The 21820-nt window shown below is 37.0% G+C and overlaps 1 protein-coding gene across 1 annotated transcript in view; it reads left to right on the top strand.

Moving 5' to 3' along the window:
* Positions 1-2077: 2077 nt before the first annotated feature.
* The window catches only part of LOC128737225 (myosin-IIIb-like), a 157564-nt gene continuing 137821 nt past the window's right edge, over positions 2078-21820 (top strand). Inside the window, exon 1 of the mRNA XM_053831816.1 lies at positions 2078-2146. The gene's annotated coding sequence lies outside the window, so the exon portion shown is untranslated. The remainder of the gene's footprint in view (positions 2147-21820) is intronic.

The following is a 21820-nucleotide window of genomic DNA, read 5'->3' as shown; positions in this document are numbered from 1 at the left end:
AGCCCTTGTCTCCGGCATCTTGAATTGTAATTCATCAAGTGGATATTTTTCGGAACGGTGAAAAGATTGAAGCGGACTAACTACCCCCTACAGCAGGTGATAATGGTTTTCCCTTTTGCGTCAACATCTGCCGGACAGCCGAGCCGACCACACATGACGTTGCTGCTGCGATGATGGTTCGTTGACGTTCGCACATTACAGTTGCAAATATTTACGACGATAAATTGACCTCACGTGCCACCCGTTAAGCCATTGCATAGCATCAGTTCGGTGATTTTTTTTCTTCGTCTTTTATTTCTTGCAGATATATAACGTTAATTGGTGTTGGCTGCAATTATTCCGCAAGATGTGTGTTTCTTCCTATAAATGAAAAATTAAAAACATAATCATAATTTACGATGTCAGTTTTTCACGCTTGAGGATTTGTTTGGCCGCTATTCGATGATTAATTTATAGCTTCGGAAAAATGTTCACTACGTAGGGAAGCAGGAAACTACGACAAGAGATGAATGTCTTTGAAAAACAATAAAAATCTATTTTAAAGTGAATGTAATACATCTTCACAGAGTCACGAATCTTATTTCATGTTATTTATCCTGTTTACAAGAACGAAAAGTACTCGAAACACAAAAACTTCTGAAATTTCGAATAGTTTTTAAAACTGGTGATCAAATGCTGAAGACTTCGAATGAAATCTGAAATTATGGCTTTCAAGAAAGGGTAAACTTAAAAACTACTAAGCTCTTTTGCGAACCAGTCAAATCAAACTTGCGTTTAAATATAGTATGATAACTATACCTAGTAATGTTGTTCTTTTTGCCGGTTATCTGGCTGTTTTGATCAAAAGTTCAACTCTTTGTATTGCAAAAATGTTACATTTCATATTATCTGAAGTTTTCATATTTTCGGTTTTAATTAATTTTTATCATGGAGTACTTCATTAACATTATTTATGTTAATATCGCGCACTTTCGCTGCCTCCGCAAAATATTTTAATTAATTTGAAACTCGATTTCATTTGTTCGCACAATTATGTTTGTTGTGCGCTACATCACAGCAACAACCGATAATTAATAACCCAATTTGCAATGAAAATAAAACAGTTTGACAATTTGCACAGCCAATAAGCAGTACAAATCGAGCGGAATTTATGTTCACCGGTCGGCAGTATCAAAAACTGACGTTGCCGCAAAGCCGCTGCAACTTCTCCGGTAAAAGGCGTGTCTAGCGGTGATATAGTTTTCAATTCCGTGAGTAACAAACGGACCTAGTCTTGTCTCGCAAGCAATGTTTATTAAACATTAAAGTATCTTGAACATCTTGTTAAAATTTGATTAAATTTACTGAAACATCCGCCGCCGCGCCGCGTTGGTTAAAGCAACGCTAACGCTAACTGAATGAGCGGCATAATTTGCAGTCAATCCGCAAATTCCGATGCACCGTAATCGTGCGCAAGCTGCAGCTAATGGACAATCAAAACTAATTTTACGACCTCGTTGTAAAATCTAGATCACACCAGGCAGTGTGCAAACGCAGACGGAAGGAAGGAAGGAAAATATTTATACCGACATGGGAAGTGCAAGAAAAATTCGCGGGGAAAACAATGGAAAACTGCCGTGTCGAACAACTGGGGAACAAAATGTTTTTTTTGTTGAAATTTCAAAATGGTTAAGCAGAAAAATGTTGACAGCCGCTTCTACGGCTGTCCGAAAAAAGTCGAATTTTTCGTCAGCATTATGGACTGTGAAAAGAAGACCAACAATGTCGGTAACATGAGATCCACTCACAAATCATCAAAAAAAAAAACGGGGAAAATTGTTATGACACTGCGAGTTGACTAATTTCGTGCCGGCTTGCTTGGTCACCTTCACTGCGAAAGATGCTTTACGCGTCAACATGATGCTTCGTTTTAATTTACTTACCTGTTCAACGCTCTTATTGTCCCGTTTCAGATTACCGGTTAGACGAACTGGGACCACGGACCAGTGCCGGCGGTGTACCTACATGTCTTACTCCGGGAAGCGGTTTACGTTCGAAAGAACTGGTTAGTCCAGTCGCATCATTGGCTGGTTGCAGTGCGAGAAGCAGATAAAAAGCGGAAAAAACGTGGACAATCTTTGTGAAGGTCATTGCAAACCCGAGAAAGGTAAGTCGATTGCGTTCTTCTTATTTATAGGTATTATTATATTTTAAAAATTTTGCATGGCGGAGAACATATTTTTTTAAATTTCTTTATTGAGTTTTCTACCGTTTTATAAAATGTTATAAATGCTACATTTTGTTGATTCCTGAAAGAAATTGTAAAACATCTGTATTTTTTTGCAATAGTGAATTCTTTTTGCTTGCATTTCCATAAAAAATTATGCCCTACGATGCTTTTCAGTCATAATTCAGGAACATCATTGCTATAAACTCTACTTCTCCAGATTATATCTTTTCTGGATTGCGGAGGAAACTTTTTGAATTTATATTTAAATAGGGTGCTTGATTGCCCGCCCAATTTGCTCCAGGGTACGATGCTGGTCTAACAAGCCAGACGTCGTAGGTTAGAATCTGAACTGGGCGGTGCCGCTATTGAGTCAATAGGATCTTTACACTAGCCCCGTAGTTTTCCTGTACTCTAATAACCGGCTGCGAAGTCTGTCGGTAAAGAAGGGTCAAGTTCTGAAGGACGTTTATACCCATGGCTTTGCTTTGCTTTACTTTTTTAGGATGCTTGATTCAGGAGATATGAGTTTTTGAAAAAAAAGTGACTATGAAAATCGGAATGCTTCCACTGGATTTTTCTTGGAAATTGTAGTCTTTCGTGAGTTTATGAATTATGCCCGATTACAAAGATTCCTCAACTTTCGGGGCTCTGCGGCCCAAATCTGTGCGATAATATTGAAAAGTGCTCTAAAAAGTAAATGTGTAGATATGTCAGCAACATGATGGGGTACAATGCTCGTATGTGATGTAGAGGATTAAAAAGGAAGTAATAATATGAAGCGGACAACAAAATAAGAAATTAAGTGTATAGGAATATTTTATTGTAAATTTGTAAATAATGAGTATGAAATATGGTTAATTAAAAATTGTGAATAAATTGTAGAATAAATCCCTTTGTTATATAGTACTACTTGACCCGATAAACTTCGTATTGCCACAAATTAAACCGTGTTGTACATAAATCGTGAATCTCAGATGAACTTTGTCACAATCTCCCGTTTTTGCAAGTTACTGGGGAGTTCATGGGTGTTTTAATATACACTCAACCCGCTTTTTACGCGAAATATACGTCCCGCGTAAATCAAAACCGCATAAAAAACCGTGTAAATTCCAAAATTCACATAAAAAAAACCAAAATTTCGCGTAAAAAAAACTGTGGATTTCAACACTACGCGAAAAAATAGACGCTTTAAGCACATCTGCGTTAATTCCGAAAACCGCGTAAAAAAACCGCGTAAATTCCGAAATTCGCGGACAAAAGTCGTGGAAAAAAACCGCGTAAAAAGCGACTTCAGTGTACAAATTTTCCACACAGTAAAGCAGAAAACAACTCCCTCCATTTCGTTTGTATGGGAGCCCCCCATCCTAAAAAGAGTAGGGGTCCTAATTCATCATCGAAAAAATTCTTGCATCCTAAAACTCCCACATGCCAAGTTTGGTTCCATTTGATTGATCAGTTCTCGAGTAATGAGGAAATTTGTATTTCGTTTGTATAGGAGCCCCCCTCTTAAAGTGGGGAGGGGTCCAAATTCACCATAGAAAATATTCTTGCCCTCGAAAACTTTCACATGCCAAATTTTGTTCCATTTGCTGGATTAGTTCTCGAGTTATGAGGAAATTTGTATTTCATTTGTATGGAAGCCCCCCCTATTAGTGGGGGGAGGGGTCTCTAACCATCACTAAAACCTTTCCTGGCCCCAAAAACGTCTACATGCAAATTTTCATGCCGATTGGTTCAGTAGTTTTTGAATCTATAAGGAACATCCCGACAGATAGATAGACAGACAGACAGACAGACAGACAGACAGAAATCCATTTTTATATAGAAGATAACAAAGGTAAAAATTGAAGACTAATGAGTTGGAAAATAAGGTATATGAGGAAAGGAGTAAGAGAGTTGAAGAGTATACAGTTCGAATTTAAAAGTTTAAAATTAGAAAGTTAAAAAGCCAGAATGTTGCAGAATAAAAATTTAGAGTTTAAGAAAATTGGTGAAATAATTAACAAATTTTGATATCAAGAAAGTACAAGGAAATTGAAAAGTAAATATTGAAAAATAGAAAATATGAAGAATCCAGCTAGCACCAAATCGTACATCAATGAACGAAAATTTTAGTAAACACCTATTTCTTAACAAATTCGGAATCGTAACTAATGCAAGTGCACCCAAGTTGATTTTCAGTCGTATATGAGTAATTCTAGCTGAAACGGGGCCACTACTAACACGAGCTCTTCAAATATTCGTACTTTTGCGCTTAATTGGTTGGAAATGGTTGAAAAATAAGAATTACACTTTTGATACCTCGAAATAGTGGACCCCTCGTTCGCCAAGGGGCCTAACAGTTTAAAAAAATGAATTTTGAGCAAACCTTGAGATCTATATCATGTGATATTTCATAAATTTGCCATGAAATAACTAACAAATGGCCCAGTTCTGTACAGAAGAAGAACAGGGCTTTGAAATGGAGTAAACATTTTTTTGGTGGCCATCTTGGATTTTGTCGCCATGTTGGATTTTATTAAAAAATTATCGTTTTCACTTTGAGCCCCCCAACCGATTTTAATTTTAAGACCACCATTGGAAAGCTGAGAAAAAATGCTATAAGGAACATTCCTCAGGTTAGGGCAAGTACACTTTAAGGAAAAATTGAACATAAATCGCCAAACATTGACTAACAATGATTTTTCATGATTGCTACCATTTTTTTATTTAAAAGCACCTTAGGGGCAACTTAGGAACCATTCCCTTATTATTCAATCCATTTGGGAGAGGCCCGATATTCTTTACGTAGTTCGTAAATGATGCCTAAGTTGCACCGTTCTTGTGTAATTGAGAAAAACAAACCGTTTACAAAAAAGACTTTAGTTAAAGAGGAAAATAAGATACTTAAGGAAGAAAGTTCGAAAGTTAAGGGAGCAGGGTACGAAAGTTAAGGAGGAAAGTATAAAAATAAAAATGAAAGTATGAAAGTCAGTGAAGTAAGAACGAGAATAAAAGTTTTAAAGAGTAACCAAATAAGAGAGCAAGTGAGTAAAAGAGAAATAATAAGTAAACTTAGCAAAGTTAAAAAAGAACGCAACAAAGTTAAGCAAGAAACAACGGAAGTTAAGGAAGAAACAACGGAAGTTAAGGGAAACGTAAGAGAATAAGAGAGTAAAAAATAATAGAATATGAAGATTAACGAGTAAGTATTAACGTTACAAATCTATATCTATAAAAATGGTTTTCTCTCTGTCTGTCTGTCCATATGTTCCTTATAGAATCAAAAACTACTGAGCCGATCGGCGTGAAAATTTGCATATAGGGGTTTTTGGGGCCAGGGAAGGTTCTTATGATGGTTAGAGACCCCTCCCCCACTAAGAGGGGGGGCTCCCATACAAATGAAACACAAATTTCTGCATAACTCGAGAACCAATCAAGCAAATGGAACAAAATTTGACATGTGGGTGTTTGACATGTTGGAGGCATGAATTTTTTCTATGCTGAATTAGGACCCCTTACCTCTTTAGGAGGGGAGGGGTCCTCATAACTCCAGAACTAATCAAGCAAATGGAACCAAATTTAGCATTTGGGTGTTTTGTAGGTAATTTTTTATCTATGGTGAATTGAGACACCTCCCCTCTTTAGAAGGGGAATCATGACCCCTCTCCCCTGGGGAGAGGGAAGGGGGAACTTCCATGCAAATGAAATACACATTTCCTCATAACACGAAAACTAATCAAGCAAATAGAACCAAATTTGGCATGTGAAGGTTTTTGGAGGGAAGAATTGTTTCTATGGTGAATTAGGACTCCTATCCACTTTAGGAGGGGGGGGGGGGCTCCTATACAAATGAAATACGAATTTCCTCATAACTTGAGAACTAATTAATCAAATGGAACAAAATTTGGCATGTGGGTGGTTTTGAAGATATGAATGTTTTCTATGATGAATTTAGACCCCTTACCTTTTTAGGAGGGGGGGGGGGCTCCCATACAAATGCAATACAAGTTTCCTCATAACTGCAGAACTAATCAAGCAAATGGAACCAAATTCAGAATGTGGGTGTTTTTGTAGGCAATTTTTTTTTCTATGGTGAATTGAGACCTCTCCTCTCTTTAGGAGGGGAGGGGGCTTCCATACAAATGAAATACAAATTCCACATAAGTCGAGAACTAATTAATCAAATGGAACCAAATTTGGCACGGGGGGGGGGGGGGGGGGTTTTGGAGGCAGGAACTTTTTTATGATGGTTTAAGATCCCTCACCCCTGTGGTAGGAGGATAAGGACTCTCATACAAATAAAACAGAAATTCTTGCGTAACTCAAAAACTAATCAAACTCGAGAAATTTTAGACTCTTTCATGAAACATTAGTCAATAACAAGACCACCAAAAACTATCAATAGTAACATTAGAAAATTCAGCGCGAGACAGCCACAGGCCGCGAGTGTTGCCGGCGACCTGCCGTCGGAAGCGCTGGCCACTGCTTATCTAAATAAATTGTGACGTAACCGCTTTTCGATATCTCAACTTTTTAATTTTCGCTGCATTTTTAAAAAAATCGTTACACTTCGCAACCAGCAAGAGGTAGATAGTTACTATGTACAGAAAAGTTGCTTATTTTACTATGTTCTAAATTTTGCGACCTGCCGTCGGAAGCGCTGGCCACTGCGGGGGGCGGTCCCCCGTAGAGATCACCTCTATCTAGGTTTATTTACTTTCCTAGATCCATTGGCATGGTACATCCCACGTAAGGTTTTTCGCGAAATGGTATTCTGCGAAACTCTATATTCCGCGTTATGGTCAACCGAGAATTGGTGTTCCGCAAAATGGTATTCGGCGAAATGGTTTGTAATGATGGCGAATATATAAATGCTATCCGCTTTATTTTGTCAGGCTAAGCAATGGGGGAGTTGTTTTCTACTTTACTGTGAGGAAAATTTGTATATTTAAACACCCATGAACTCCCCAGAAACTTGCAAAACTCAAGATTGTGTCAAAGGTCATCCGAGATTCACGATTTATGTACAACACAGTTTAATTTGTGGCAATACGAAGTTTGTCGGGTCAGCTAGTATTCTATAAAGTTGTTGTATTCCTGGTGTTGGGCGCCTAAAAAGTGGGGGGGGATTCGGAAAAAAAACAAAGATTTTTTTAATCGAGCAAAAAAAAGAATGGTTTTTAGGCATTTCCATTTAAAGTTTAAACGTGGAAACCAAATCTATTCTTGGTTTTAATATTAACGTGTTATTATTTTCCATGCAATAAGGCTATTACAAATCTATACCTATAAAGAAGGATTTCTGTCTGTCTGTCCGTATGTTCCTTATAGAATCAAAGACTACTGAGCCAATCGGCGTGAAAATTTGCATGTAGAGGTTTTTGGGGCCAGGAAAGGTTTTAGTGATGGCTAGAGACCCCTCCCCCCACTAAGAGGAGGGGGCTCCCATACAAATGAAACACAAATTTCTGCATAACTCGAGAACTAATCAAGCAAATAGAACAAAATTTGGCGTGTGGGTGTTTTTGGTGACAAGAATTTATTATATGGTAAATTGGGACCCCTCTCCACTTTAGAAGGGGAATTGTGACTCCTCTACCCTTTAAGAGGGGGGGCTTCCATACAAATGAAATACAAATTTACTCATAACTCGAGAACTAATCAAGCAAGTAGAACCAAATTTGCCACGTGGGTGTTTTTGGAGACAAAATTTTTTTCTATGGTGAACTGGGACCCCTCCCCACTTTAGCAGGGGGGGCTCATATACAAATGAAATACAAATTGCCTCATAACTCGAGAACTAATCAAGAAAATCGAACCAAATTTGGCGTATGAAAATTTTCGAAGGCAAGAAAATTTTCTTTGGTGAATTAGGACCCCTCCCAACTTTGAGAGGGGGGGCTTCTACACAAATGAAATACAAATTTCCTCATAATTCGAGAACTAATCAAGCAAATGGAACCATATTTGGCATGTGGGTGTTTTTTGAGGCAACCATTTTTTCTATGATGAATTAGGACTCTTACCTTTTTAGGAAGGGGGGCTTCCATACAAACGATCAAGCAAATGGAACCAAATTTAGCATATGAGTGTTTTTGTAGGCAAGAATATTTTCTATGGTGAATTAGGACCCCTCCCCACTTTAGGAGTGGGGCTCCCATACAAATGAAAAACAAATTTCCTCATAACTCGAGAAATAATCAAGCAAATGGAACCAAATTTGGCATGTGGGAGATTTTTGAGTCTTGAATTTATTTAATGATGGTTAGAGACCTCTCACCCCTGTGGTAGGGGGATATGGACTGTCATACAAATAAAACAGAAATTTTTGCGAAACTCAAAAACTAATCGAACTCGAGAAGTTCGAGACTCCTCCATAAAACTTTAGTCAATAACAAGACCACAAAAACTATCTATAGTAACACTAGATCATTCAGGACGAGACGACCGCGAGTGTTGCCGGTGACCCGCAGTCGGAAGCGCCGCCCACTTTTGGGCGGCAACTCCCCGCAGAAATCACTACTGTCTAGGTTTATTTGTTTTCCTAGGTCTACCTGGGTTTCCTGGAACGAGCGACAGCGAATAAGGAGAGGATCGCGAAATGGTACTTTCCACTTCGTGTCGGTAATTAGCAGTAAATTAGCATTGTCAGCACTATAAGAAGGTTATCAGTAAAGTAGCTGTATATTTTGCCAAAATAGCATTTAAGTACCATTTAAGGCGACTTAAATGCTTATTGGCCTACATTTTAATAGCATTGGTGATGCTTATTGGTTACCTGGGATGCTTTCATAGTTACGTAACTACCAAAATGAATCATCTAAGGTTGAACTCCTCAGAAACTTGCAAAACTCGAGATTGTGACAAAGATCATCCGAGATTCATGATTTATGTACAACACAGGTTAACTCGTGGCAATACGAAGTTTGTCGGGTCAGCTAGTATTTTATAAAGTGTTTGTCCTTCTGGTGGTGGGCCACTGAAGGGGGTTTATTTATTTATTATTCGATTATATCCATCCGACCTGTTTGGTCTTAATGGATTGGATGGGGAAAAGCCAAGTAGAGACCATCCTCTTGGAGGCATAAAAACCCCACCATCTTTTACAATTGATACATTGATATAGCTATTTACATAAAGTCAACATTTCATGGTCAATCACTTAATTCAAATTAAACTATTTACAAAATTTACAGTCATATTATATAATACCACAATTAACAATTTTTTGATAAAATTTGTTTGAGGATTGAGGGGGTTGGGGGCGAAAGAAGCAAAGAGATTTTTATATTCGAGCAAAAAAAATATGCGTTTCAAGCATTTTGACGTAGGACTACGTCTTACGGCAAGTTTTGAGATAGGGTGTCATTCCAAAAAATCGAAAAATGCGAGCGTCACGAAAATGAAAGGTTTTGAGCGCTAATAGCTTAGCGGTTTTCCGATAGATTTTCAATATTCTTTCACCAATCGATCGGAAAATCTTCTAAGAATTGACCCAAATGAAGAAAAGTATGGATTCTTGATGTTGAACTATTGAAAAATTGAAAATAATGAACCTATATTTTACCAGAATTCTCGCTTCGTGATTGGTTGGAAGATTCTTTACGATGATCTAAACCTATACCAATTTGATATCTGTGCTAGGGAAGTAAGCCAAAACAAGTGACAAAGTCCCCTCATTTCAACAAGATTTCTTAACACCACGGTTCAACCTAGACCATTTTGATGTCCTTGCTTGGGAAGTACGCCAGAGAGAGTAACAAAGCCTCCTCGTGCCAACAAATTTCTTACGAACGCTTTTAAACTTAGTCCAATTTGATGTCTGTGTTAGGGAAGTGTGCCAGAAAAAATGACACAAGTTCGTTGTCCCAACAGATCGCAAATTCTTTACTGCGAGACGATTAAACCCCGGCGAACTTGATATCTGTGTTGGAAAAATGTGCTACAGCTGTACTGTTCGGTTATAATACGACTCCGTATGAATACGCATGCTTGTCGTTTCGTTAGAAGTGTAGTGGAAAGATGTGCTGTTGATAAAATAGGATTGAATTGGTAAAATCCCTTCAACGTGGGAAACCATGGATAATAAAAACAATCTTTAATTTCAGTAAGGTAGCAGGAAAGCAATAGTTTGTGTTCTTGATTTTGTTAAATTGTTTTCAAATGCACCATCTTTTGAGAATTGAACGTATGCAATGTTACTACTTTGATAAATGTTACATACAACGCATGTAGCATGTAGCATGTAGCAGACTTACGTAGTCCTGCGTCACCTATATATGCGGTCGTGTCTTGTACACAACCCCTCTGATTTTTTATTTATAGTTTAAATGTGAAAATCAAAATGAATAGTTTAAACTTGAAAATGTGTGGGGGTGGGGGGGAGGTGTAGGTGACAAAAACTTTAAAAATAATTTGCAATGGCCTAAGTGAATGGGAGTATGTACATAACACAATATTATAGAAGAAAACAAGAAGGTTAACGAAGATAGTAGAGAATTAAAGATTGACACACGAAGAAAGTAAGAGAACTAGCGAACGAATAAGTTAAGGAAAGTTAAAGGAAAAATGCGATATATTAAAAAGTATATTAGAAAGTATAAAGAGGATGAACTAGTGGCATTTAGACCAGAAGCCAGCCTGCAATTGGCCAAGGATATAGCGCGTCATTTCTTTCTCTGAAAATAGATTATTCTACAGAAAATATTAGTTTAAATAATATAACACTTGAAAATAAAGTTGTGTGGTTCTATGGTTACCTAAAACTACAGTTGTAAGATTAGAAACTGGAAACCATACGACCCCGCACCTCCTAGCTTAACTGCTCAATTATACAATTTCACAGTATTTCCAAGTATGGCCACGTGGAGGCGCTAGGTAGGTGATTGGGATGACTAAAGCTACGTTGGGCGCTTTTTCCCAGTTGCCCTCCTCATTATACCCTAATGATAAGGAAGAGAAGAAGAAAGTGCGAATTTTAAAAACAGAAAATCAGAAAGTATGAAAGTTAAGAGAGAAAGTACGCAACTTAAGTACAAACGTAGAAAATTTAAGGAAAAAAGCATAAAATGAGGAGTTAAAAAAATTGCAATATTATAAATTTTTGTAAAAATAGGATAGGAAGATTATTTAGGAAATAAAGAGAGATTATAGCACCTAAAGCAGTTTAAATTTGAAAAGTAAGAAAAGCAAAAGCAATAAGGGTCGCTTAAAAATAAAATATAATTGCTGTGTTTTGTTGTGAACGAGGTGCAAAATTGAACGTCGTACTTCTATTACTTCAGTTCTTCTACTACTTGCTTTATTTCGGTTATTTACAGGCCTTCTGCTGCACTTATCGGGGAGAATCGGAGAAAAAATAATTAACCTTCGTAATGTTTCTAGTTTGGAATGAGTTTTAATACCACGGCAGAACACATCTGCATCTACCGACAATTACACAGCCAGTTGGTTAATTGCGCAATCTTCTGCTAAAGAAAGGCTTTCAACTAAAACGGGGTTTTTAAGCATGAATGCCAGCATGTAAACTTACAAAACGGATTCAAGATGAGAAATGAATTCTGAAACAAATAAATAGCGAATCATCGCATATAATTGCGATGATGTAAGCTACGTTGGTTGCTCTTGAACTTAATTACCGATTTGGTTTGGTACATAAGCATAAAATTCTAGCACCACCATGCTGTGTCTGCTATTAAAACCCCATGGAGTGGCTCCCATCATCAAGTAAATGGGATTCAAATCACGATCAGCTGGATTGCGGCAGGGTCATTAACCTTCCGGGTATCTTCGGAAGCAGCGCCGGGTGGCCCATCTGCTGAGCGGAGCGTAGCCACGCGTGCGCTTAACCACCGCCGTCGTCGTCGTCGCCATATGCCTCACGGTTGTTTGCTACCTTCGGTCCCTTGTCAGTGGGCCCGAAAAGTGCACAATCAAGCGGATCGAGCGTACCGTGCCGGGCGAGGGTGCAGATGAGAGGGAGGGGATTTAATCTTACTGCCAATTCATTTTGTTTGCTTGCCATGCACGTTGTCTTTCCTATTTGTCATTGTCGCGCGTTTCACTTTCGTTTTCGTTTCGATTACCCAGACGTTTTGGCGCGATAAACCCGTAAGTTAATGCCGTGAATTTTGGGCAACGACCAGCAATGCTTATTTCTGCCAATTGATGACCACCAGACAGACAGACAGACCAGCCGCGGGTCGGTTGTTTTCACTTGTCGTTTTTGTTCGACAAGAGAATAGGTAATTTTTTTTGTGGATCCGGTATTTAGCGAAATCAAAACAGGAATTTTGTGTGTGTGAAACAGTTGGATGGAGCATATTCAGCAAATTGAAATGTTTTTCACAACCTAAAGATCATGGAAAAAATCTGTTATCTCTTGGAGCAGATAATAAAAGTTTCAATGGTTTACGTTCCTAGCAAATATGCTGTTGATATTATTGTCGTAAACAATTTATATTATAAAAAATTGTTCGTGAAGGAAATGGTTAAAAAACGGTAACTTTTTCAAATTTGTTTTATATACTCATACTTAATTGTGGTTATTTTTAATTTCAATGTTAGTTGATTCCATGAAGAAAACAGTTTAGGATAAACTCTCGTAAGTCGATTCTGTTTTAATCATTACTTCCATTTCACTCTTCGGAAAGTTATGTCCGTTCGGCTCTGCAGTAATTATTATAATTGGCATGCGGCCAGCATGACCCATTTCAATTCATTATTAATTTGAAGCCTTTCCTGTAAAACCCTACAAATTTAGAGTGCAAGAAGTCAATAATTGGTGCCAAAACCTATGTGCAATTACATACCTAAAGACCGTGGCACTGTGTGCATAATTTGACGTAAGTAAAAATCAGTCGGATGCAGTCATCTGTCAAGTTGGGCAAACGTCCTACTTTTCTTATAATTACAATCATTACTACTATCATTAGGACTCGTAAATGATCTTCTTCTGCCAAATTGGTGCATGCAAATTCCCTTTCATACTGGCAAAAACTCACTTCAACACACGATGAAGTAATCAATCACTTTTTGCTTAAATTTTTTTTCCACTCTATCGTCGCCAATCGAATCAGTGGCTTCCTTGTTACGGTCCGAACTCGAGTTATTAATATATGCAATCGTTTAGTGCAAAGTAAATGGCAGAAAAAATGATGTAACCAAAACCATCACCGCGGCCGGCCGAATCGACTTGCGGACGTGCCATGTACCTACATATCAAGGAAACCAATTTTGCGCATTAATGGAACCCTTAATCAATTTTGGATGCCAACAGCCACAACAATATAGGTGTATTGCATAGTGTGTAGCAGTGAAAAACAAGCTTTATCGCAAGGAAAATATCAATGAATGAATATTTTTCTGTCTGGATTGTTGGTGCTAATGAGGGTGGTGTGGCGGTATGGCTTTAATCACCGCCCGGTTGCAACGGGTTGGATCATCAGACACTCGCCGAAGAGTTTTCCAGCACATTAAATGCAACCGTTTACATGCTTTGTTGGGAAAAGCAGTGCTAGTTTTGCTTCTGATTGATTTGATTCCGATGATCGAAATGGCTCTTAAAGCTCCGACCACTCGTATGTAGAAGAGAATGCCAAAATTAATGCTGGGAAGTACGTTTAATTGCCGGTTTCGGGAAATGTTTATTTGGATCGCAATGACGTTCGACTCGAAATAATGTCAGAAGAACTGTTTATTTGGGATAAACCTGAGAATTGTTTCGTGCTTTTTGGGGTGCTTTGTCAGTTAGGATTGCATACTAGGGAGAATTTCGTCGTTTTTTTTTCAATAAATATCAGTAGATGACCCTCCAACTACCAACAAAGGTTGCAAAAAGTATACCATGCAATTAAGAATTGGTATTCAATTATTAGTTCTATTTTTAATAAGTAAACTTTAAACTTAATAATAATTCTCAATGACTTAAAAATCGATACTATGAACTGTCGCTCTATATGTGTTGATAAGGTTATCGATTATTGCAGTAGCTGATCGACTATATTTCTGAATCTGGTTTTTTATATTGGAATGTGCTTCAGATGCTACACAATATCAGCGAGTCAGGGATCTAGTAGAAAAGTTGGGTTCGAATCCCGTTTTAAGTGGCCCCATTTAAAACCTACTTCAATCCGCGCAGCTCTCGGTATGATAACGGGTAATGAACTTCGAACCAAGTAAGTTTTGCTCCAATGATTCTCGGTTTATCTAATTTTTTGCTCTATTTCCCGCTATAAAACACCTTTGTTCCATTACTTTCTTCTACCATTCATTATGCGTATTGGAAGGACTACCATATAGAAAGACTTTTTATATTATTGTGTGAGAGTACTAAAAACTCATTATGCTGCAGAACTGAAAAAAACCAAATAAATATTTAATTAGCAGTAAAGTGAAAGATAACGCTATTTTGAGTGTTTATTTTTATTCTTTGAGACACATATGTGCAACTGATACATCATTAATTTCAGCCGGTAAACCGTTCGCAACTCAAGGCACGTGATTGGTTCGAATTTAATGACTGGTCATGTTCAGCAATTACTCGTGGGTATGAAGATCCAAAAGGGCAAACGCAACAGCACCTGCAGGTGGTGCAGTCAGTTTATTTTCACGAACCCAGTCAACTTTCGGGCGGAGTAATCAGTTCGATAGTCCTAATTGTTTTATTTTACGAGCGCTCGTTAAACTTTTCGCTTTCTCTGAAACACAAAAAAGGCAAAAAAAAAGGCGAACTGTTCGGTAAAACTGACGGTTGAGTACGGCAGGAAATGTCGTAAAAGCCAGTTTTTGCAATACAATACTTTGCTTCGTAAAATTTAAATTTGGTTATTTTATATTATATCAGAAAGCCGAAATTCAGCATCATCAACAGTTAACCTGCAACAACTTTTAACCTTGAGTAACCAATATAATTTTAATTATGTAGGAATTTTTAACTGTATATGTTGTGAATCTAGTGGTGGTCCGTCTTTTGAGTATAATCAATATATATAGAATGCCAGTGTCGCTGCAGTGCGCGTGGTAAACATCACACTTGTTCAGATAATGTATTTACAGTATATATGCATATGTGTGTGTGCCTGAGATTCATCAAAAAGGAATCTCATTGTCAAACTTTGACAACCAGTTTAAAATTTCAAATATGGCTGCCAAGTAATGTGATTGGAAACTTCGCTTGCTGCAAATTTCTGAAAAAATCGGTGCAAAAGGGCGCAGCTGTGGGATTCAATTCATCCGGACGAAAAGAAAAAGAACGTTTAAAAACCTTTCACTGGCATGAAAACACAGCGATGAGCGCACTGATGACAGCACCAACGAGCGCACAGATGAAGAACAGATAAATAACAATGAGCAACTTTGACAATGAAGTTCCAGATTCACAGACTTGATACAGATTGTTAGCATCATGTTTACCACAATGAGTCCCATAGTAAAACAGCGACACTGGCATTCTATATATATTGATTCTACTGTCTTTTGCCGCTCCTAAAGAACAAACGGAAAAGAGTACGTGGGAAATCTTAACAACAAAAGGACAAACCGGATACAAAAAGAAGAACACGCAAAAGAGAGAGGCAGACAGAGAAGAAAAAACGTGAACAAAAAAAAAATAAAAACACGAAAGCAAAACCGCGACAAAATGGAAGGAACGAGGCACAAACGAGGAGACTGGACAGAAAAGTGGGAAACCTGAAGAGAAAAGAAGTAAAGTAGGAAAAACGACAAAGCAAACCAAGAAAACGAACAACATAATAAGAACAAACTGCACAGAAACGAACGATAAACAAAATTAAGTAGGAAAAATGGAATAGAAATGGAGGAAGAGAAAAAGAGAAAGTATGTGAGTACGAAAATTGAGAAACGAGAACAGAAAAAGTGGAAAATGGAGAAAAAGAAACTACAAGGTATACAACCCTAAGGGTTGCACGAAAGGGTGACGTAGGACTATATCAGATCATTAGTTCAAAGACTTATGTAAACTGCATTTCTGGCATATGCATGTTTATAAGAATTTGTGAGTGTCATTGTTTAAGTGAATGTTTCAAAGAGAAGAATGAAATATTCAGATTCAATTCTTCATTGAATGCAATGGTGGCTTTGCAAATAGGTCCACAGGGGCTCATTAGTACAACACCTGCAACCATTGACACATATATTTTTTTTAAATCACTTTTGTGCATCATAAAGGTTGAAATAGTAATGAATGTATTTTATTTGTATGGAAGCCCTCCATCTTAGAGGGAAAAGTAGTCTCAATACACCAAAGAAAAAATATTGCCTCTCAAAACCCCGACATGCCAAATTTGGTTCCATTTGATTGATTAGTTCTCGAGTTATGCGGAAATTTGTGTTTCATTTGTATAAGAGCCCCCCTTCTTACGGGCGGAGAGGTCTCTAAATATCATTCCCCGGCCCCAAAAACCCCTGCATGCAAATTTTCACACCGATGCACAGTGGTTCAAACAGCGAAATACGTGATCGTGTGATATTGCGCCAAAACGTGAAGTTTTTCGCATGTAGTGTCTTTAGGGACATTTCTTGGTATAATAAGCCCCTTCTTGTAAGAGAAATCTTTGGGTGATTGATTCCCTTAAAAGTGAGATACGAAATTTGTTTTCTCATATATTCGAGATACAGGTTTGGTACTTTCGGCAAAGTTGTAGTAAATATTAATACAAACAACTTTGTCAAAGACACCATACTTGTATCTCTTCATGGAAATTATCTATGAAGCGTTATTCGTGGACAAACCCTTTAAAACAGTTTTTAAACCCTGACTTATTCTGGTCAATTTTGACGTGTTCATAGTGTTCTAGAAAGTTGTTTATCTTGCTAAAATCAACGTTTCTGTAGAACATTATTATATGTTATTTTTCTAAAGTTTCGGAGATTTTGAGCTTTTTTGGTGAAAAATAGTACTTCTTTGAGTTTAAATAATTCCCAAGGTGGCAAATGGTGGCAGATCAATCAACTCCTACCTAAAAGTACAACAAAAACCCTGTAAAAGCAAGTATCAATTGACTGTATCCGTTTGTATCCTCAAAAGTTATAGTTGTTTTAAAAATCCATCTCAGTCATGTTTACAGAACAATTAAACTGTACTTCGGATGCAATAAACGCCATTTTGTTTACGTTGACAATCGCTTTCTAACAAGTTAAGTTAACAACAATTTTTTCGCCTGGCGCTTATGGCGCTTATTGCATCCGGAGTACAGTTTAATTGTTCTGTAAACATGACTGAGATGGATTTTGAAAACAAATATAACTTTTGAGGATACAAACGGATACAGTCAATTGACACTTACTTTTACAGGGTTTTTGTTGTACTTTTAGGTAGGAGTTGTTTGATCTGCCACCATTTGCCACCTTGGGAAATATTTAAACTCAAAGAAGTACTATTTTTCACCAAAAAAGCTCAAAATCTCCGAAACTTTGAAAAATAACATATAATAATGTTCTACAGAAACGTTGATTTTAGCAAGATAAACAACTTTCTAGAACACTATGAACACGTCAAAATTGACCAGAATAAGTCAGGGTTTAAAAACTGTTTTAAAGGGTTTGTCCACGAATAACGCTTAATAGATAATTTCCATGAAGAGATACAAGTATGGTGTCTTTGACAAAGTTGTTTGTATTAATATTTACAATAACTTTGCCGAAAGTACAACACCTGTATCTCGAATATAAGAGAAAATAAATTTCGTATCTCACTTCTAAGGGAATCAATCACCCAAAAATTTCTCTCACAAGAAGAGGCTTATTATACCAAGAAATGTTCCTAAAGACACTACATGCGAAAAGCTTCACGTTTCGGCGCAATATCACACGATCACGTATTTCGCCTTTTGAACCACTGTGCGATGGGTTCAGTAGTTTCCGAGTCTATAAGGAACATACAGACAGACAGACGGACGGACAGACAGACAGACAGACAGACGGACAGACAGAAATGCATTTATATATATATATAAATATTATAAAATTGCTGGTCATTTTATCTATCTAACGACATATAAATTGGTCAGTTACGTTTAGTAGTTTAGCAGTTATTACCATTTGAAATCTTTCATTCAGACGTTACACTTCTATTTTCGTTTTAACAAAGTGCTACCCAGTATACCCAAGTAACATTTTGGGTTTTATTACACTCTTATGATGGTATTTAAGTCCAAAATTGGTCTTGAAGGCCACCATAAGAGTACAATGAAACTCAGATTGCTGCTTGGACAGTAAACAAAGACGTGGTCCTACGTCAAAAAGGTAAAGCAGGACATAATAAGAAGATTAATGGAACAGACGAAAGCAAAAAAGAGCTAACGGAATAGAAAGAAAGTAAAAACTGAAACTTGAAATAAAGAAAAACGGCTCTGAAAGTAAAAATGATGAAAAACGGAACAGAAAACAGCAAAATTCGGACTGAAAAGTATAATAATTGGCGGACGGGAAGAAAAAGGGGACAGCGAACAGAAATAAGAAAAACCGAGAGAGAAATGTAGGGAAAAGATACAAATAGAGAGAATAGACGGAATAGAATAAGAACAAAACGTGATAGAAATTGTTGAGAGTTGAGAATACGGAAAAGAACAATAGGGAAAACGAAACAAGAAGGGGAAACGGAATAGAAAACAAGGGTGAGAAAAGTTAAAAAAACGAGAGATAAAAGAGCCAAATAATAGAAACGTAACGACAAAATAGAAAAAGAAACGGGGCATCTAAAAGAGGAAACACGGAACAAATGGAGACAAAAATCGAGAAGGAGGAGAAAATGATAGAAAATGAGTGGGAATAAATGGGACAGGAAATAGAGAAAAACGCAACAGTGAAACAGAAAACACGGGACAGAAAAAAAGATTCGAAAAAAAGAACGAGGGGAAAGAGAGGAGAAATGGAAAGAAGAAAGTAAGAGCAAACGTCAAGGAAACTGTATACAAAAGTAGAAAAATCGGAACACAAAAAGAGGGAAAACGGAACTGAAGTAAAATAAAAATGTAAAGAAAAGATGGAAAAACGATAAAGAAAGCTGGAAAAACAAAAAAGAAAAGGAGGAGACTACACAGAAAAGGAGGAAAAACGAAACTAAAAAAGAAAAAAGAGAGAGAGGAGGAAGTTAAAACGGAAGTGGAAATGAGGGAATGCGGGAAACTGAAGACTGAAGAAGAAGGACGGAACAGACGAGAACAAAATAAAAACAGAAAAGGAATAAACGGAATAGAAAACTTGTAACTTGTTGATATGAAACTTGAAAAGCCGAAAAACGAGCCAAAAATGAGGAAAACCGAAAGAAAAAAAAACGAAACAGCAAAGAGAAAAATCAGGAATAAAAAGGGTTAACATTGGAGGGGAAAAGAAAGAGAACAGCGAACAGAAAAAAGCCAGAGGGAAAAGAAGAGATTAATGGAATCGACGAAAACAAAAAAGAAGCCATCGGAATAGAAAGTAAAAACTGAAACTTGAAATAAGGAATAACGGCTCTGAAATGATGAAAAACGGAAGGAACAAGAAGAAAACGGAAACCGAAAACAGCAAAATCACGACTGAAGAGGATAATAATAGGCGGACGGGGAGAGAAAGAACAGAAAAAAGAAAAACCGAGAGAGCAAAGTAGGGAAAAGATACAAATAGAGAGAAGACGGAATAGAAGCAACGATACAAATAGAAGAAAGACGGGACAGAAAAGTTGAGAATGAACAAGTGGGAAAACTAGATAAGAAAGTAAAACGCAACATAAATCTAAACGGGAAAAGTATAGAAAAAATGAGGAAACGAGCAAAACGGGAAAAACGGGTCAAATGGGATATAAATGGAGAGAAATGGGACAAAATGGGAATGATGAATGAATATGAAAGGGATAAGATTGGAATTGGACAGATAAACAAAGGATAAACGAGAAAAACAGTCTAAAAAAGATGGTAAAACTGAAGATAAATAGATGAACGAGAGTAAAAAAAGCCAAACAAAATATAGCAGCGAAACAGAATAAAACGGAGCATCTTAAAGAAGAAACACGGAACAGATGAAGACGTAAAATGAGAAGGAGGAGAATTAGAAAAGACGAAAACTGAAACTGAAACTATAAAAGGAGGGTAACGGGCAAGAAAATTACAAAAACTGTGCGATAAACAAGCGGAAAAACTGAACGCGAAACGCGGAGCGGAAGAAAACAAGTGGAACTGAAGAAAATATGGGACAGAGAACGGAGAAAACCGGAACAAAGAAACAAAAAAACGGAAAAAACAAAGAAAAATGAGAGAAAGAGAGAAAAAACGGAAAAAAGAAGATCGAAGAACGGAAAAAAGAAGAATCGGAACACAAAAGGGGAAAAACGGAACTGAAAAAGAGAAATAAAATAATAATGTTAAGAAAAGTAGGAAAAATGAGCAACCGAGGAAAAAGAAAAAGAAAATGAGGTCAAACTGCACAGAAAAAGAGAGATAACGAAATCAAAAAGAAAAAAAATTGGGTTCGAAGAGGAGGAAAAGAAAGGAAGAAATTACGTGACAACGAAAAATGAGAAACGAGAACAGAAAACGTGGGTAATGGAGAGAAAAATATAAAAGCGGAAGACAAACAGAAAACATAACGTGAAAGAAAAGGAGGTAAACCAGGACATAATAAGAGGAAGAATGGAACAGACGTAAATAAAAAAACTAGAAAAAGAGTTAACGGAACAGGAAATAAAAAACGATACTGGAATAACAGAGAAACGCTCCTGAAAATGAGGAAAAACGGAAGAAAACTAACGAAAAATGGCAAACGAAAACATCAAGAAGAAAAACAAGCGAAAAATCAGGATTAAAAAGAGCATAGAACGAGACAGGGATGGAAGAAAATAAGGAAACAGCGGGCAGTGAAAAGGAAAAATGAGAAAGAGAGAGAGAGAAGAACATGGGACAGAACAAGAAAAAACATGACAGATAATAAAGAAAACCAAAAACGAAAAGAAAAATAGCAAGAGTGAAAAAAGAAGATAGATAGATACAGGAAGCTAAGAAAACTAGAAAAAAGGTCAAATGGAAAAAAGGAGAAAAATGGGACAAGATGAAAATGTGACGGAAAAGTAAGAGAAGAAAAACAGACCAAAGAAACCAGTAAAACTGGAGAGAAGATGGTGAAAAAACGAGAGTTACAGAAGGAAACCCAGAGAACGCAAGGTAAAAGAGACCCGAAAAAAGAATAAACGTTACAGTAAATAAGAAAAAAACGGGCATCCAAAAGAAGAAAAATGGAACAAACGAAGACGAAAAACGAGAACGAGGAGAGTTAGCAAAAGACGAAAACTGGAAACGGAAAAAGGAAAGAAAATTGCCGAAAATGTGTGAAGAACAGAACTGAATATAAGATAAAATGGAATAAGAAACGTTCAGAAGAATGAAACAGAAAGCACGGTACGGAAAAAGAAAAATGAGAGAAATAAGAGAAAACTGGAGAAATAAGAATAAAAGCAAGAAAAAAACCTTGAAGATCGCACATAAAGAAAGAAAACAGGAACAAACAATGGAAAAATGAGACTGGAAAAGAGAAATAAAGGAACAGAAAAGAGATAAAACATATAAAAGAGTAAGAGTAAATATACCAATCTAAATTGCAAGTAAAACTTCGTGTCCATGTCCAAATGCAAGCCCAATT

Source organism: Sabethes cyaneus, chromosome 2 (genome assembly GCF_943734655.1).
Source record: "Sabethes cyaneus chromosome 2, idSabCyanKW18_F2, whole genome shotgun sequence".
NCBI classification, from domain to species: Eukaryota; Metazoa; Arthropoda; class Insecta; order Diptera; family Culicidae; genus Sabethes; species Sabethes cyaneus.
The sequence above is the reverse complement of the archived record's forward strand: the minus strand, read 5'-3'. Positions and strand labels throughout refer to the sequence as shown.